The following is an 18542-nucleotide window of genomic DNA, read 5'->3' as shown; positions in this document are numbered from 1 at the left end:
GTTTTCGTATCGTTTATTTCCCTTATTCTTTTCAATTACGCTCATTGCTCATTTTTCATAGACGCCTCCCAAGGTCCATGGAAACAATGTAAATCTTCAAGATCATTTCCAATTTTATTGCTAATAGAAATAGAACTTGGTGCGTTGTTTGTATGGCGTAAAAAAAATTTTATTAAGATTATGCGAATATTTTAACCATTTGCACTCGAAGGACAAGTATCACTCGTTGCTTGATTTTAATGCAAATCGACTCATAATTCGCGATTGAAGTTTCTCGAAATTTTCAGTTTTGAGAAAATGAAAATTGACAGGCATTCGTTGTCAGTCAAGTCGTGGCGTGCGAATAATCGAGCTTATTTCACCTGGCGCGGTGCGTGCATTATCTTCAGGAAGTGAGCCATAGCGGCGTTGCTTTTCCCCAGATTTGTGAACTGGAAGGGTTAGATAACGATATCGTCGATCCCCTGGCCGCTTTTCACCGCGATTATTTCTTATTTTCATGCAGCCCTCGTTCAATATTGATCTCGTTTCCCTTCTTATCGCAGCTTTCGTGGATCATCGAACCGTGTTTTCTGGCAATCGAGACGCTGTCGTTTAATCTCGAAAACATAAGGAAAAAGAGAAGGCCAAGATAAGAAAACGAAAAAATAGCCACGACGTTTATTTATACTCTCGTGAGTTTTCTAGAGTTTCGTGAGAGCTTTGACGGTGCAGGTAAAATCGAGAAGACGATAACAACGTTTTCGGTCACGTATCGAATTGTTGTTCGCGGCTAATCTTGTTTCGATCGCGAAAGAAGAGAATCGTCGAAAAAGCGAACAGACGGCCGGAAAACTGGTCGTTGATAGGAAAGAGGCAGTTTTCCAGAGTGGCAATTTTTCCGATTAAACGTTAGAAATCTTATTTCCTCGTTTCAAAGATCATTTCATTTGTAACACGGCTTTAGATTCACTCCAACGAATTTCCAAAATAAAAACCTAACTTAGCGTATTTTCATTTTCTATTGTTGATCACCTTCTATTTTCTTCACGAATCGATTCTAATATTTATCAAATTTATAAAAAAAATTCTAATTTGAAATTCCGCGAAATCGCGTACGTTTTCAAGCAGCAGAGCACGTAGAGAAAATTTTTTTATTTTACGGTGTCCAAAAACAGGAAAAAAGGCGAAAGAGAGGGAGAGAGAGGGACGGGCACGATGTCGACGGACTTTCCGTCGCTTGATCAAAACTACTCGGCACGGAGTTTTCATTCATCGCTATAAATATGAATGAACAGTGGCGCGCGTGAAACGAGTCGACGACCTTTTTTCGGTTTCCCGCGTGACGTTACGCCGCTATTTATAGCCACTCCTTCCTGTACTGGCTGACGAACGCGAAAAAATTTGTATATATATAAATATATATATACACATACAGCCCGGACGATCTGTCCAAAATGTCCGATGTGAATAATTTCCAACTTTATTATTTTTTTTTCTATACGAATGTATTCAGACGTAAACATTTCATTCGATTTCTGTTCATCCGCACTCTTTGTATCATTTTTAAAATTAAATTACAGTGGCTCGGAAAAGTATTCGGACACTCTTTAAAACAGAATACCTTATTTAAAATTGGACCAAATGACTTGAAGTTTTTTGAGAAGTTATACAGATTAAATTAATCTGTATAACTTCTCAAAAAACTTCAAGTCATTTGGTCCAATTTTAAATAAGGTATTCTGTTTTGAAGAGTGTCCGAATAGTTTTCCGAGCCACTGTAGGTACAGTACCGAGCATGGTAGACTTCCTTAGGAAAAATGACGATGCCCCCCACTTTTTGTCTTCTCCTTCTCCCGCATAAACGTCGCCGGAGAACAAGTTGAAAATCACCGTCCAGACGATTTCCCCTATCGTTCGCGTGTTTCCCCGAACGCAATTTGTCGTAATAAGCGTATACACGGGAAAAACGATGCGTTCTCATCGAAGTTTTTCAGTGATTACAGCTTACCTAACGTCGCCGCGCGTTTGGCGCCGCCACGGCGGTAAATTCGTATTTTACATAACCGTTTAATAAGCATGGATAATTATACAGCGCTATGGACATTAGGGACATTAGAACGTAGCCTACCACTATCACGACATCTCGTAATCTCGTTCGATTATCAAGCCTAATTAAACGAAACGGAAGATGGATCGTTCCGTGCATTTGCAAGCTACAAGCAGTGTAAACCACGAGCCGCGAATTCGCTTCGTTCGCCTTCCACGAGTTGTATTCGAGCGCGGAAAGGAAGAAAGCGTTTGACGTCTCCACGAAAGTATTCGTTCGTTGGTTGTCGAGCAAGGCAAAACAGTTACGTGACACAGTTACGTAATTAGGATTTGCCCGTAACATTGTTGTTGCCCGGCGTAAACACGCCATTGCATGCAAAACGTTGTCGTCGCTTATGAACGAGCGTAAGTCGCTCGAGGAGATATCTAGAAAATGTTTCATAATCGTCTTGCTTTTTTTTAAATACATTATTTGTTGTTTGCGATATTGAAAAATCTAGTCTCCCTCGATTATTGACGAATCGATTGCCTAGAGGCGATCGATGACCAGCATGATTCGTTAATTAGTGGCTTAATTAATTAAAATTTCAGTTCTGGTTCACCTCTGCCGATTTTAGTATCAGTATTCGTCGAATCGTTAAATTTGAAAAATATTTGAACTCAGAAGTGTTCTTCGATAAATAAAAAGGAAATTGAAAATTTCCTTGAGAATATTTTCGAAAACAATCTCTATTTTCCTGGAAGTCGGTTCAGTTGGCGTCCGAGGTATTCAGGACGAGCAACCGGTGCATATTTAATCGGTCTGATCGAAGGTAAAGGGAATTCCTTTCGGCCTTCGCTATTACCACCTGGTCGCTAACGTACCTGCGTCCAGGATATCTGCAATATCACTCTCCTATAAATAGCGACTCCTATGGAATTTCTTGTGCGTCACCGCGTGTTATTTACATCGCCGCCAGTCGAATGCAATCGCCTTTCTTCCGAGAAGTCTTAGCGCCATAATCAGCGCTCGGCATAAGCGACGAACCGCGTCAACGCTTTATTATTAGTGGAATTACGATGGATGTTTGTTGCAGCGTGTTTTTCCTTACGATTCATCGTTAACAGGAAGTTCTTTCGATCCAGCTCGTTCAAGCCACTCTACACCTTCGTTGTTTTGTGCTCCGTAAATGGATGATGGCATGGATCGTCATAGAAATCTGTGTAACAGAAAAAAGCGGATAGGATAAAAATAATCGATTACGTTCGTTGGAAATAAAATCACTTCCTGGTAGGATTTTTGGCAAATTTACCGCGAACGATAAAGATATCTTTTTCCATGTTTCCTGTTTACAGATCAATTCCAGCATTTCCGTTTGCTTTTGGCTATCTCTCCCTTTCCTCGATTGATAGTAACTGACCTTACGTAACGTAGGATACAGAGTGAATGCCTGTAAATAGGAGTGGTGAAGGTCGATCTTTTTGTTTGCTCGCAAAGATTAACGTTTATAGGTACGTTTTTATAACATTGCATCAAACTCCGGCTTATAAAATTCAAAGATCGTCGTAAAAAAATGAAAAAACTTACCTATTCGATGATGGTAAACAACTATTTTAAAACATTACACGCGTCGGATCGAACCGTTTTAATTGTTCATTTCAATTAATTGCAGGAAGTTGATTGAATAAATGTAATACGACGTAACGTTGCTCGCTTCCGTACAACATCGCGTAACGTAATGCAACTGCAGTTTCTAGAAATCAATATCCGCGACGAAAGCTTGCGTTGCTCCTTTATACTTACAAAATATTGCGTCTTTCGAAGATTGATTCTGTGAAGTCGACTGCTACTCTTTGCTGGAATTCAAGGAGGAAATAATCCTCGTAGAACGCGACGAGAACCGGATGTGCAGCCGTGAATTTAGCGTTCGCGATTCCACGCGGCCACGGGGGATCGTAGATTAAAGAAGAACACAGTAGAATCAAGCCCAATTAAACAAGAGTAGCAATCGCACGTTATGGTGCACGGTGGTGTGAAGTGTAGTAATTAAAGTAGAATACTTAAAGCAACCTTGCTGTACGCCTGCTTCCGTTATCCGATTGCATATTTCTACGGTGTACTATTCGCAGAAGAGGCGCAACCCGTTTGTATTCACCTGTCGCGCGATTCTCGATTGAAAATCGGTAAGGTTATCGGTCATCGACACGAGCACGGCCTTGTCATCCTAGTTAAACGTAGATATTCAAATGCCTGCGTCCATGTCCCATTCAACATTTCCTCTTTTCTCTGGTAGAACTCGTGAGATTCTTTTGTGGCGAACAAAGAGATTCGCGTTAGGCGTTTTGTAATGCCGAGCTTACGATTGAATTTCAATTTTACCTATCGTGGAATGGGTATACTAGTCTTTAGAGGTGTACGAATACTCGATTTATTCGAGTACTCGAATTTGCCGAATTACTCGAAATCGACGAACTGTTTGAAACAAAAAGCGAGCTACTCGAAAATTCGAACTGTCGTAAAACTTCGAGTTACTTGAATATGAATTTTCAGCTCGAATATTAGAGTAACTCGCTTCTGTTTCAAACAGTTCGTCGATTTTGAGTAATTCGGCAAAATCAAGCGCTCGACTCGGCTCGAACAATCGAAGCGAGTTCAGCTCGGCTTGTAAATTACGAGTACTCGCACATCTCCACTAGTTTCTCTTTTACACTACGCGTTTGTAAGAATGAAATATTTGATAGTAAACAATTGAGAAACATTTCGAGTTTCTTTGAATTCTCACCTTATTGCATCGCTATAGTGAAAATGAAGAGATTTCGAATTGTTTGTTTTTTTCAAAACTTTCCAACGTTTCAGTCCGCGATACGAACGGCTCGTGTATCCTCCCGTAAACAGCATTACGTTCGCGTTAATTACGCCTTTTGACCCGTTTAGCTTTCACCGTGACATAAGCGGCTATCAGCGTCGGGAATTCATTGCCAACGGGTTTAAGCCGCGGGGCCCGCGTTAATGCTGGCAAACGTAGCGCAACGGGTTTCACAATGTTTCGCGAGCCACTCTATTCGCGTTTATACACGCCGAAGTAATTCTCCGTGGCTGACACGAAGGGCTTACGGTGGCGGACAACGCGGCGCGGCGTGCCACGCCAGCTGCTGTCGCGATTCCGACCGGTGGGTAACGCTGTTCCGCCGGAAAACGCCTATCGTCGAAATTTCGAACGGCTGGACAATCTGTACTCGACCCTTTGATAAGAGATCGTTCAAGTGTTTGCGACTCGCGATCAATCGCACGATTAACGCGTTAATTGTTGCGGAGGGCGAGGTGGTTGCGCAAGGCTCGAATCGCACCTGAAATCGCGTCGCCGTTGACGTGGCCGATTATTTTTCGTTGCCGTTCGAAAAGGAACGGTTATCCAACGTAACGACACAATGTTACGCGAGTGATATTACATGATCACGCCTCGAAGAAAATACTTTCGCCCATATTTCACGTCCGTTGCCGATAGGTGTGCCACGGACTATTCGCGTTGACGGACACGACAGCTCCGATTATCGTGTTCCCGCCTCGAAAGAGCCCCTGATAACACCGACGATACACCGTTCGCTGTTGCACGATCTTTCGTAACCGTCAGATACCCACCTGGCCGACTGCTCGAAATTGTTGCTCGATTTTCGATCGATGCTACGCGCTCGGTGAATGTGAGAAATGAAGTGCACTCGATACTCCATTGAACCGTGTAACTTCGAGCTGATGTAATTAATACCTGGAGGAGCTGAAAGTCAAACTCGTTTTTCGATGATATCATGCCTCGAGAGTTGAACAATATTTTGGTATACTACTTTATGGTACAAATTACAGCATCTTTGATTAGCTCTGTTAATTATCGCCACTTTACAGTAAAGTGTACATATAACGAGCTAGTGGAATTCTAATGACAAAAAAAAAGGCATAAAAACTTGGAAGCGCGTGGCTTACATTACAGATAAAACGTAGTTACCGCGACACGCTTCTAACATTAGATTAGCGATTCTAACTTTGTACGTTTGTCTATAATTGATATCTATGCACGCTGTAGGCACGTCGAACGGATCTAAGAAAAATAGTAGGCGCGTGGAGACGATCGCTGACCCCGAGGAATTTTCTTCTGACAGTCTTTATCTGACGACTTATTAAAATTTTTCAAACTTACCATGAAGCACGGGAACAACAATTTCTCTTCAGATTTCTGAGAAAGAAATTTTCGAAAGAATTATAAGATATTATTTGTCGGTGTCAACAAGTGAAAGCGCGAGTGAAAACATCAGGGTTAAAGTCGACGTAAGCGAGACTACGATGTATACATTGTCAATAATAGACCCATATTTCATTGAATATTATTATTGATGATTTCGATGTACGTATCTACTCTCGTTCGCGAACTTCAATCTCTACGGACATTGTTTCCTCGTTTCATGCTCCGCAATCGTGTAGAAGAATTGGGGCACGAGTCAGCCTCTCGGTTGAACTTCGAAACTCGAGCAGAACATGAACGACGTATCGTTTGAAAAATGAATTATAACCCGACGGACGGATCGATGGCCGCGTGAACTTCAGACGCCGCTTATCCCGTTCGTGTTTTTCTTCCAACTCGAGCTTTTTCCCCATGACTGTTGACATTCACGCGTTATGCCCCGTTCCGTTTTTCTCTGCCTCGATGACTCGGATTGCGCAACCAATAATCGCGAGCTACGCGTTACTAAACGCGATAATCCTTACAGTAGACGGCTCGGAATCATCGCGGCCTCGCGTCAGGATACTACGTGTTTATAATTTCCATTCCAGCTCTTTGTTTCGTTCGTCCATTAGAAAATAGACGGTTGACACGTTCACTGCGTTCGTCGCAGACGGTTGTTTTGCATCGTTGTTGTATCATGGATATCAATCGATCGGGGTAAACATCGATTATATCATCGACGATGACCACAGCCAGTCGTTATTCGAACGTTGTCTCTAGTCGAGCTGATAAGACTTGTAAATATTTTTGAGAATGCTTATTGATCGTCTTTACATCATCGTAATAAATGACATAAAAAGGTATCTATTTTAAAACACGAATAACATAATGCAAATATTTACACCTTGTTTATAATGATCGTTGTCATATGTTTTTCGTTTGTCTTCAAAACAGAGAGTTAACTCGTCATCCCGGTCATTGTTAATAGGTTGAACGTTACAGTGATAATGGGTATTTTTTATGGGACGTATTGCAACTCTAATCCAGTATTTTCCAACTTATTTTGTGCCATGCCAACCCCCCTGTAGGGCGTGGGCTTCAGGTTGGGAAACACTGCTCTAACTCTTTCGGTCATAGCTTATGCTTTCCATCCTCGTATGAAAGCATACTATATAAATGGTTGGTATATTTAAATTTGGTAAATTTTACCAAATATCTCCTTGAAGATATTTTACACCACTGAAAAATCATAATTTTATTCAAAAAACTGCTTAGGAAAGCATCGAGTTTTTTTCAAGAAAAAAATAATTCGTGACCGAAAGGATTAATTATTAAGAATAGAAATAGTTTTCTTTTAATTATTCAGGCGTTTGTAATTTGCGGAGCCGGTCACCGGTGACCCCCCATGGCGTTCATCGTATTAAAAGTTCTATTTTAAATTAGCACAATAGCGATATAATAATTAAGATACAATTTTGGTGCAGAAACTTTGAAAAAGTTGATATCAAGAGCATATTGATAGCTTTGGTCTCGTTTATTAAAAGGTGGCCACCGCTTGAACAACTGGCGTAATCATCGATGGAATGCCTGCGATTCGACCAATATTACACAATACAGCGTAACTGTACTAGCCCGCGGCGTTTCCGAACCATAAATGAGAAATTCTTGTCCACGTTTCGCATTCTCTGCAAAGTAGTGCGGCAAACATCAACGTCCCACCGTAATATTTCAACGATCGTCCCCGTTCTAACGGAACCCGGGACATTCGTGGGCCTCGTTTACCTTATTTCTCTTTACCGTTCCAATGCCACGCACTCTGTGCACTCGTGTTGCTTCCGTGACGCTGAAAATTTTGACAACGAATAGAGCCACTTAATTATGGCAAGTGTAATCATAGATGTAATTAGGATTTTTTCCGGACCAGCTTTGTAAACAAGTGTTAGAATTTCAAAATTTTAGAATCACTGAATAGTGAGAGGAACAACACAAGAGAAAAAGAAAAGGTACCAGTCGGTAAAGCGACTGTCGGTGCAAATTGTCCCAGCGTGTCGAAAGTTTACGGTGAATTATTGCGTCGCAATATCTAGACGGGGGTCTGGTTCGCCGACTATCTGGCCTACTTCCATGTTTTTACTGGCTGATTCGGAGCGGTGTGCACGTACCTACATGGTCGTGTCGTCGTGGTCGTCGGCGTCGTTTGCTGGAGGTCGAGCTTGCCTCGTCGTTGCCAGCGATCCGCGTACCTTCACGTAAATAATCGGGATCCCCGGTTAGCTAGCCTAGCTAAGCACGTAGGGACGGTTGCGTATCGAAATGCAGGTAAGGCCATTGCGAGTCGGCCGTTTTCTTGGCGCTTATTCCGCGAACTGCTTCTCGAGTCGACGATCGAAATAGCCGAGAGAAAGCCGTTTCTCTTATCGAAATCGTTCGATCGACGAATCATCGTCTACTTGGCTGAAACAAAGGGGATGAAAGAGGGTGAATCGGTGATCATACTTAAATCCTCGTTAATCGCGAGAGAAATAAAAATTTTCCAGGGCAATTTTTCGCGGGGAAACGTTTAAGCGCGCCGTTATCGGGGCGAGCAGCTGTTTGCTCGAGCCGTGGCTTCGATTTCCCTCGGATCGCGTTCCCGCGAACGCGAACAAAAATTTATGGGTTTGCTGTCGGTCGAGCATTCTTACGCGGTCAGAGGATAAATTACGACGTGTCTGTTGGCACTGCTCGGCTCCCTTTGATACGCTGCCATGTTGAAAGCAACGTGGCGCCAAGCCGATGATCAATTAAATTTAATTAACATGAACGGACCTCGGATTTCGCGACGACAAAGGGATCGCTGAATTTTCGATTCGTCACCGATTAATTGGCCGTGATTGCGCAGTAAGTTCCAATTCCTTGGTCCGCCATGGGGACGCGGTACCGGTACCGGAAGCATTATCGAAGAACGCGAATAAGATACCACAGGTACCTCGAAGAGGTGAGAAATCGTTAAAGGAGAATGCAAATTCAGTGATTCGATGGTCGACTACGATCTCGGTTTAATTTCTCTCCCACGCGCCGAAAATCTTTGCCGACTTTCTCTTACCCGGTCGAGCGTGTATAATCACAATGGAACGTTGGATCGTGTTAACCCTTTGACTATTATCAGTTTACAGCGATATTTACATGCTTCACAAGTCTAATTTTTCATTTTTTATAAATGTTAATCGATAACCCGTTAACAGCCTCTCGAGTCGTAAGTATCGCTATTGTTTTCAATTTCCAGATTCGCTGGAAAATCGTCGTGCCACGCGCTTTATTCAATTTATTCGAACACGTGGCGCGACTTTGAGTGGGAAATTCGTTGGAAAAGCACGGGAAAAGGCGACGGGGCGCTGAAAAGCAACGAAATTATCCGAGGATTACGTAACGCGCGGCGCAACTTTGCACGAAACTGGAAAATTGTCTGGGGGAATCGCGAGGAAAAGCGTTCAAGGTTCACTTTCGTCGATCCGAGCGATATTTTAACCCACTTTCGCGTTGTTTCGTTTCCATCAACTCTCGACGTGATTTTCATGCGCTTGTTGGAAATAATATACAAACAAGCAGAGGAGAAACGTTAAACTTTATATTTGAACGATTTCGTTGAAGTTGACCATAGTGAAATAATGGTGGAAATCAGCACGAGGAGGAATGGAATGGTAAGAACGATCGATCTGTTGCGAACAAAGTTAGGATCGGTGTAGAACGATGCATCTAACTAAACAGTTCCCTTAAAATGCACTATCGATCGTGAACTAACTGCGCACTAGCCTCGCGACGTAACACTCTGGCAATCTGATTGCCCCGCTAATAGGTCGGACGGTTCTTCGGGAAGCCGCAGAAGGCAATTGACGCGTGTAAACAACAGATCGCGACGCAACGATTCGACGAATTCCAGCAGTGAGAAACGACAGTGTAGTTTAACTGCTAATTACCGGTACCAACACGATCCTCGTCTCGATTTACTTGATATTCCCCGGGGGATTCACGGTAGCAAATTTCCTGCACCAAGCTGCTCGGCTATCCCGCGAGAAACGGCAGAGATAATAACGCTAGACCAAGCTACGTATTTGTATTGTTTATTTAAATAACGAGGATTGCTGATACAATGTATAATTTAGAGTTGGGTAATATTAAATAACGTTCTGTGGTTACTGTGGAACTCTGCGCCGATGGGGTTAATTGAAGAATTATAAAAGGAAAATTGCAAAAGTTAACATTAGTTAAACGTCGTGATGCGGCAAACTGAAATGTTAAATTGAATAATTAAACGTTCGTGTCTTTAATCATTCTAATTTCCAAAGTTGCGTCACCATGGCAATCAACGTGTTAAGCAAGTGCTAATGAACGTTGCTTTTCTTTCCTTTCGTCGGTGGTCTTGACTTTTTGACTAATGCGACCGTACCAAATGGTATTAGCTGTTTCCGGATTTACTAATCTACCTATCCTCTTGATCGCTCGTGTCTCAATGAGGATCAGCTTCAGCAACCAAGTTCATTAACCTTTACAGCATTTCGTTCTAACAAAGATCATCAGTCATCTGAAATGACTTCTTTTTTTTTTTGCTTTTCCGTACCAAATTATCTACATATACTCTTTCTATACATGCGTACAAAGAAGAAAGAAAAAAGGAGAGGGTCAAAATTCTGAGGCCCTTAATTAATCATAAGGGAATGGTAACTTTATTTCACCTTAGATTGCGCAGTTTTCTTTTTTTTTTTACTTCTCGGACACAAATGAACAAGCATTGTATTAAAAAGTTCAATTATAATATCATTAATGATCCCTGTTGATCTTGAATTTATTTTTGAACAAACGGATGGAAGAATGAAATTGGGGCTCTCTCCATGGTTCGTCGTCCGGGAGTTAATTATTCTCCAGACTGTAAAGAGAAAGGCACAGAATGAAATTGGGTACCAAATAATACTTTAAAAAAGAATGGTTTTCGAAAATGAAGCAACTCAACTTTTGAAGCAACCGATAGAATGTCGGACGGCAAAAGCACCCAGTTTATGTAATGTCGTGGATATACATACGTGGACGCGTTCGTGTGCGATGGTGTTGGAGCACGGTCACACTCGCAGCGACACGCTTCGCTCGGCGTCCGCTCGCCTAGCTGTGCACACGGACACAAGCGTCGCGGTCTCGCGCACGCGAGCTCGCGTCGCGAGAACTGCGCCGCGACCTACTTGTCTAGGCCACTGTGTCTACGTTTCTATACGCGGCTTATGTTTTGTGTGAAATTCGCGTCCGTCCCGAGCGATGCGGAATTGCACGCTCGCTCGCTCGCCTGGACTCGTGCACTTTCCTGAAAGATTCCAGGGAACCGTCGATCCTCGACGAGACGGATACATGCATACGTCATCCTTAGGTATTACCTGCCACTATCCTACCTTTTGTTTTTAACCCCTTGCCCTACAACATCGTGTCGCAATCGTGACGCAATTTACAGTTCAAATCTGTTAAATTTGATTGGATTTTGAATTTAATTCTAATTCTAATTTGCTCGGTCAAGGATCGTTGAATGATATTTCATTTCTCTTTATGTGTTTCAAAATTCAAGCAATAAGCAGTTAGCTCTGTCTGACGCAACTACCGAAAAAATCATAGGCGAAGGGGTTAATCATCGATTACCTATTATAACAAATGAACAAGTTCAATTATCCCGTCATCTTTGAAGAATTCCTTCAATTTCATCATACGACAGATGATTTCCAACAACCGTTGAAATCATCATCAGAAAACTCATTTCATCCGAGTCGTCTAGTCCGTTCAATCTACTAAAGTTCCGACGATCGTTCTCGTCATCGTCGTGCGAATGTTCGTACGTTTCCCTAAACGTTTCTTCAACTCCGTACTTTCCTCGATCAAGAAATTAGTCCGGCAAGAATCGTTTGACCAAACTTTCCAGCAGAGATATCGAGAGCACGGAGAGACCCGGATATTTACAGTCGAACGAATGTATACGAGGAAAAGTGGTGGCGATAGGAGAGCTACGTCTAGACGAGGGACGATCCAATACGAACAATCGGCGTCGTGAGAAGATCTCGACCTGGCGGACATCGTCGTGACAGTCGGTTTGCTGTTTTGAAAGTAAATTACCCTTAAATAACCAGCCCCCTGAAATGCCTGCGCGTCTCATCAGACCTCTTCTTCGAAGCGGATATACCGGTCTCGTGCATACGACTTTGTCCTACTAAATATCTAACGATTAACCATTCTACTTTTCTTCCTATCAACGTGTAATCTACTTCAATCTAATTTGCAAAGTATCAAAGGGTTAATCGTCACGCCAGACGATTCAGTTTCACAAGAGGAGGCTAGGTAACTGGGTCAATTTAAAAACCACAACAGCTTCATCGCGATCGGATCGTATCGCAAAAGCATCAACAGTTCACCTCATTCGATCGGTCTGTAAAAGTCATGGAAACAATGTCCGTGCAACCGAGCGAATTCCCGTAAGGTCGCCGAGGCATACCTAGACCGGAAGACGAGCACGTTCCGATCGCGTGGCGTTCCTTTATTCAGTCCCCGTGTAAGAGGTGACTCGCTGGCCATCGAGCTCCGTCTAAACAACAATTAACTACAGTTACGAGCACGCCGGATTCCAAGGAATCTGGAACGCGACTGTAAAAAGTAAAGTAAGCGGTGTTTCTCTCTCCTCGTCCAGTCTCCTTTCCCCGATCCTCCTCCCTTTCTCTTGCTATCCCTGTCCCTACCACGGCAACCATCTAACGGCCACGATGGTGTCCACGATGGGAGCCTTTAATGAAGAAATTATTTTCAATTATTTTACATCAGTATTTATTTTATTCCCGAAGACAGCCATTATCCAACCCCCCAGGAAATCAGCAGGATACAGATCGAAGGGTGTACCAGAAAGTCATCCGAAGGAACCAGACGCGTATCTCCCAATTTCCTGAAACTGCCAAAAGGTGGATGAAAGAATGAAGGAGGGTGGAAGAGAGAGAGAGAAAGGGAGGATCGGTGGTTGACGACGACCCTCGTGTTCCGGTGTCTCTCGGCAGTGGGTCGAGTGGAGCGTTGGTCGCGACCCGATCCCCGATGCCTCGATCCGCGAGGCCGCGCTTAGGGACAGTGGGTCAAGTAGGTCGTTCCCGCAACGCTCAGACGGCCGACAGGCGCGCGGCTGTGGAGGTTACGTAACCCCTCGGAGGGAGAAAGTCTCCCCTCCTGCTCCCGTCACCGCGGCGTCCTTCCAACGTATCCCCGGTCGAACCGTTTCCCACCTCTACAACCACGATCTGCGACTTGCCGCGATCTCTGTTTACAAACAAATCCTCCCACCCACCTTTCCAGCACACGATCGTCCCGCCAGCAACAGCGCCGCCTGGATCCCCCTGAATCGACCATCGTCGACCTGCTCGACGTAGACACCGTGTTTCCAGCACACCAGACTGCATTGCGCAAAATTGCGCCACCACCGGTTCGGTTCGGATAATCTTGCTTCCTGGACCCCGCTTCCGGGACGATCCTCCAGGTAATATCTTTGAAAGAGTCGCTTAACATTTGGGGGATGAAAAGTAAGAAAAAGAAATTTGATAAAACTACCCTCCTTGGTTAATGACCATTATCCTCTCGACACCATGTATCACAAGGGTAGGATTATATCAAAGGAAGGGAATTTAGTCTAGCAGAGGCTCGCAGTCGGATATTTGACGTCGTTAGAGCGAGAATATTTGCTCGCACTACTCAATATTTGTCCCGGCGAGTAATTCCGAAAGTAGCCAGTTTCTACTATTTCTCATTAAGAGAAGAGACTCATCGTGGCTTTTTGATTTCGCTTTTCCAGTATACCTTTCGACACAATGATTGCCCTACGTGAGACGGTTGCGAGAGCAGAAACTTTAGCGAGCAAACTGCTTTCTTTCCTCGCGACGCGTTCCACGAAATCGACGAATCGAGGTGAATCGTCGATGGAAACCTTTTAACGCTATACCTCCGCGTCTAGTCTGGTAAACAATGACACGACTTCAATTTTATGTAATCTCGACCTCGACGAACGTGTCGCGACTTTTTTATCTTTTTTTTTATTTTTCGATGGATGCAGGTCGCTCGCGAATCGTGTTCGTCCGACAGGAAAAATTAGAGAACTCGTTCGAGCGTGACCCATTTGATCCGTTTCATCGGAGCGCACTCGGTGCAATTCGGGTCGCCACGCTCGACCACTGCACTCGACCCACTCGACATCCGAACGAGCCACATCCGGTCTCTGCCGCGAATCCTTAAATAAACGCGGAGGTCATTAAAAATGATCCTATAAAACGTAAGTGTCTTGGAGGAAGAATTTAAATTGACAACTGAGACGAAACCATAGGGGGTTGAAATCAGCTGCAAGTGCATTCGAAAATTCGGGTTATTCTAATTTATGACAGAGATGCGCAAGTCTAATTGGAAGTGATGCGTTTCGATAAACGCAAAATTTTCAAATGACTCATTTCGTCCATGAACGAACGTAGCCGGTTGAAAGCGGGTCGCCACGAGCGACTACTGCACTCGACCCACTCGAAGAGAGGCCGGAACGAGTCGTGTCCGGTCTCGATGTTAGTAATCCGTAAATAGACGGAGGTCGTTGCCAAACTGTTGCTAGTAGGTAGATTAAAGACGGTGCCGACGGGCAACGCGGAACCAGAATAGTCGAACGGTAATTACTGCTCCGACGAATTATGTCTACGTTGTTTTACGTTTTATTTCCACGTTACGAGAAACAAGTACCTTGATTTCTAGTTTTCGAACCTGCTACGCGAGTGTCTAGGTAAAATTTGTCCAAGCCTGAAGATATACGACCTTCTCCATTTTGCTTACTTTCTTCCTTGTCAGAAATAAATAAATTGCTACCGGTTATTCTATATTTTACACTAAAGGTATCAGTTGTAAAATTCACGGTATTCAGCTGGAATTATTTAGATAGGTTGTAAAAGTACCACTTCTTTGTTTTTCTTTTTATTCGATCGTAAATCGATCGTACGTTACTTTTAGCGCTTGCTTAAACAAAGAAACGAGATGGCCGTTCAATTTGTTCAACGTCTCGACGAAGATTTATCGAGCACTCCTTCCTTCTTTTTCTTTTTGTTCGTGTTCAGAGGCCAGCCCAAAACCGTGTTTGCTTTTCTACCGCAGACAGCCACGAACGACCTATTTCGACCGGTAAATCCGCAAAAATAGCCGCGATGCATTGCCAAATTCGTAGGTCGAATATATCGCGAGGAAAAAGAGCGAAGGTGGCCAGGAGGGTAATTTCGAAAAATCGCGAAATTTCGTCCAAATAACGTCGTAACTTCGGCGACCCGAATACCCCCTCGACGATCGCAAACATGCCTGTTTACGACACTTTTTTCCAACCTCGAAGCGGAGGCTTGATAGTTTCCAACCGCCATCGTATCGAAAACATCTTCTACCCTCGATTCTAGCGGAATAATCGAAGCTTGAATATTTTCAAAATAAACATTCAACATTTTATTGGAATATGTTTAAAACTTGGTTCACGCGTTTCGGGTATACCGTGTCGAATGAATACTAACGATAATCACGGTGGTGCGAGTCGGTTCGGGTCAAATTTATCCACATAGAGAGGCCAGAATAATTTGCCAGAAATAGTAGTCGCATCGGTCAGACACAGGCCGAGTGTCTGATCATTTTCGGAACGACCTACTGCCCTTAAGCGCGCGCCTCTCCGATCTACGCGGCTGAAAATCGACTGCGTGTAATTTCAAATAAATAAACGAAGGACGGAAAATAACTTAGCATATATGTATAATCGCTTTTTATTTCAACAAAGTCAACATATTGAAATGTGCTAAGAGGAATCACCACAAGTCATGTTTAATTATCAGGTACAAATTATAATAACAAAATACCAAGAATAATTACTGATACGATTTAAAGGAAATTTCTTCAGTTCTATTGACGCAGAAAAAATCACAAGAATGTTGGTATGAAACTGGATGAACCCGTTACGAGTGTTTTAATTGAACTTAAGAAAAATCAGGAAACTGTGGAAACCGGGTGGCTGTGTTGTCAGAACGGTGTGTAGTCACGTGAAACTTTGTACATGTTGCGTCAGGAATGAAAGTTGACCCGCGAAAAAAGCACTAACAGTAAAGAATGTTAAATACCATAATTAAGATATTTGAGAGAATCGTTTGTGGATTGATATAGCAAAGAAAAATGATGTTATTTTAACAAAAGTAACTCCCGTAAAACCGCTTCGAACACGGTGAAAACACACATGATCACGGAGGATGAGGGTAATTTCCCAGTTTCCCGTGCACAACGTTATACAACGTAATCAGCGAGGAACGGAACGGAAGCCGCGTTCCTGGGAAGTCACGTGCTCGGCTGGTCCTACGACCTCGCTTCGATACTTCTCACGATGTCGCGGAAGTTCTTTCAGCCCAGGTTGGTAGTTTCTCGGTTCGAGAAGCCTGCGAGCCAAGGATGGTCGTTGGTTCACCTTGACCCGGGTCAACGAACACCGTCTATCGAACGTTCTATTGTCGCGGGCACCTAACCTTCCCCTCTTTCTTTCCTTTGTTTTGGAATATCTGGATCGCGGACGAACGACACCGCGTGTGATTACGCGTCGGAGCGGGTTCACACGTTCGCTGACGCGATCAACGCTTCTGGTTGGCGATATGTGAACGGCATAGTTTTTAGAAAGTGACGCGTTCCCGCGTTTCTGGTAATTGGGCCTAACGATTCAGGTAAAATTCGCCCCTCGAAAAAAGAGAAAAGCTTTCCGCTTGTTAACCGGTTAACATGGACTGACACGAAATGGTCGAAATAAAGATTCAAGAAAATGTTAGTGGGGCTCAGACACCTATCATACCGAAAGTCGAACTGCATGCCGGGCGACCGCCAGCGAGAACAACACTGTCGCCGATCATCTCACCGCCACCTACCGGTCCCTGACCCGAACTAAAGGTGTCCGGGGAGACGAAATTCATCATCCGATACACAAATCCACGCGGACACTATGAAACACCATAGAAAGTCACTCTTCATGGTACTCGTCAACGCGGGAAAATCGTCCGTGAGAGTAGAAATCTAACTCGAATCTCCTCGAAACTCTGAGACGACGCGTTGCGTTCCTTTCAAAGAACGATTCAAATCAGGAAAGTTGGCGGTTGAAAAAGCGCGACAGATGCGCTGTTTGAAGGAGCAATTAGCGAAAGAAGTTGAAAATGCAGTTAGAATTGAAAGATACGAATGGGAGATCGTTCTGCGTACGGTTGGAGGTAAGAAGGAATCTCGCGATGATAATTTCATACGATCCTGCAGACACAATGAGAGTGCGCGACGACGATCGCGTGCTTCCTGTTTACAAGGAAAGCGGGAATCAGCTAACGTTCGTATCGCGAACGTGCCGCTATTCGCATGCCGCCGCCGCGCCGATTCGAGCGTGTTGGCTCGCCTCTGTGAATCGTCGTCGCGCGGCACAAAGCCTGTCCCAGGCTGTGGCTTCATTCACGCCCGTTCGAGGAAACGCGACGCAGGTAAGCTCGCGATGCTAACGGCAGACGTGCGCGTGTTTATATTCCCTCGTCGACGTTTAGCCGGGACTTATTTATATGGCTTTGCCACGTAGGAGCACCGGTGCGAGCCTGTTTCCTCGTAGACGCGCAAGCCTGAATAGAAGCGCGACTAGCGGGGCCAGCCTGTCAATGTTGAGGATACCGCTGCGACTTTTCTGCTCGATGAGTATCGAGTAGATATGACATTTTATTATAAAATTGGAAATGATACATCGGTTCTGCGTCCTCACTGCACGGCGAGGAATGCCTTCAGCCACCGATTGATTTTCGCCCACAAACGATTACACGTACTTACACTTCCAATCGCTACGGAATAGAAGACGAAGAAAATGTTCATTTCCACTGAATTGAATTGATTGAAAATTTGGCGGTAGCTCTTTTCGATGTACATCGTTATCTCTGACGTGTCGGTAAGAATAACCACTGGCCGGTTAATCGTTACCAGCTTGTCCGTAATTGCACGGAGCTCGTCAATAATGCGGTATCTTTAGCCGGTTCGAATCAGCGCGCTTCTTCGATGATTCATCGGGACTTTTGTTTATTGTTTACGCCGCAGATTCCGCCACGGCTGTTGAGTAACTTTTCCGTCGGATCGGGAGCAGTCAACGTCCGCTACAACCGTTACTCCGCAACGTTTCGATGTTATGCATACATTCCATAGATTCTTTTTTTTTATTTCTAAATTTCTCGGCTGTATGCAAATTGTAAACTGTCGGTAGAAATCGGATGGATATTTTCTATG

At 43.9% G+C, this 18542-nt stretch overlaps 1 protein-coding gene and 2 long non-coding RNA genes across 3 annotated transcripts in view; 1 reads left to right on the top strand and 2 right to left on the bottom strand.

Moving 5' to 3' along the window:
- Positions 1–18542, top strand: part of LOC114875379 (3-phosphoinositide-dependent protein kinase 1) — a 313058-nt gene that overhangs the window by 211671 nt on the left and 82845 nt on the right. The gene's annotated exons all lie outside the window — the stretch shown is intronic.
- On the bottom strand, positions 1706–4422 carry LOC123987825. Its single transcript, XR_006829446.1, has 3 exons — positions 3599–4422; positions 3324–3461; positions 1706–3230 (listed from the first exon to the last, which is right to left on the bottom strand). It is a non-coding gene; the product is annotated as an uncharacterized LOC123987825 (long non-coding RNA).
- LOC114875410 lies at positions 10905–11441 on the bottom strand. Its single transcript, XR_003789250.2, has 2 exons — positions 11282–11441; positions 10905–11127 (listed from the first exon to the last, which is right to left on the bottom strand). It is a non-coding gene; the product is annotated as an uncharacterized LOC114875410 (long non-coding RNA).

The sequence above is a fragment of the Osmia bicornis genome, chromosome 5 (assembly GCF_907164935.1).
Source record: "Osmia bicornis bicornis chromosome 5, iOsmBic2.1, whole genome shotgun sequence".
Taxonomy (NCBI): Eukaryota; Metazoa; Arthropoda; class Insecta; order Hymenoptera; family Megachilidae; genus Osmia; species Osmia bicornis.
Note: the sequence above shows the minus strand (reverse complement) of the source record. Positions and strands in the feature narration are given on the sequence as shown.